This window comes from Acyrthosiphon pisum, chromosome A1 (assembly GCF_005508785.2).
Source record: "Acyrthosiphon pisum isolate AL4f chromosome A1, pea_aphid_22Mar2018_4r6ur, whole genome shotgun sequence".
Classification (NCBI taxonomy): domain Eukaryota; kingdom Metazoa; phylum Arthropoda; class Insecta; order Hemiptera; family Aphididae; genus Acyrthosiphon; species Acyrthosiphon pisum.
In genome coordinates, this window is record NC_042494.1 from 160,849,446 (window position 1) to 160,850,477 (window position 1,032).

The following is a 1,032-nucleotide window of genomic DNA, read 5'->3' on the forward strand; positions in this document are numbered from 1 at the left end:
ACTATTGTATATTAATTGCCTGTTTGTCCCTTAATTATAATTAAATAAAATACATTTAGAGAGAATATGCATAGGAAAAAACAATAGTATTTTGTTATTTGTGCAGGGCATCTATTAAAAATTCTGGATTTTTTTCACGAATATTTTCTTCACATTCAAATGACAGTATTACAAAAACAAGTTTATCCGACCAGAAAAATCCAACTCGAAGTATTAGGTGAGATAACAATAAATAAATATATTTTAGATTCTGAGTGAGCGAGAAATGTATTGGTCTTAGAATGATTGAATGAGGAATGTTTTTTTATTTTAGTAGTCAATTTCATCTAATCAGTTATTTAAAATATATGAAATTCTCAGTACTATTTAAAACTATCCGAAAAAAACTTACCAAAAAAACATCGGAATATGAGAATATTTTTGTTATGCCAGTTTTTGATCAAATAGATTTGTTTTTTTGTAATAATTCATAAAGCCTGTAGATACTTTAAATGTTAAACAAATATTTATATTATCGTTTTCTAGATGTGATAAAATATTTTAGCTCTTTTAGAGCTATTTAAATATGTTTGAAAAGTTTGACTTCTTTAGTTTTATTAAAAAATGTTATTGACACATTTTTGTTTCAAGGTCTAAAAACTTGAACAATGAAATTTGAATACAAGGTTACTCTTAAGTAGTTTTAATAGTTGTTAAAAAATGTCAAAAATACATATCTACAATTTTTTTATTAGTATTTGAAGTTTAAATTTTGATGAAATTCATTGAAACCATGAATAATTTCACATTATTTGTAATATTTATTTTTTTGTTTAATTATCTAATTTTGTCAAATTTAAAAAAAAATAAATATAAAATTGGAATATAATAGATTTTTGATTTTAATATGAACTAGGTACTTAAGAGAAACCTTGTATTCATTTTTAGCCTTATCTATAAATATTGACATTTTATAAATTGCTAACTACAAATAAATTGCAAATTTTCATGATTTAACAAAATGTAACTTTAAACATTTATAAAAAAAATTCC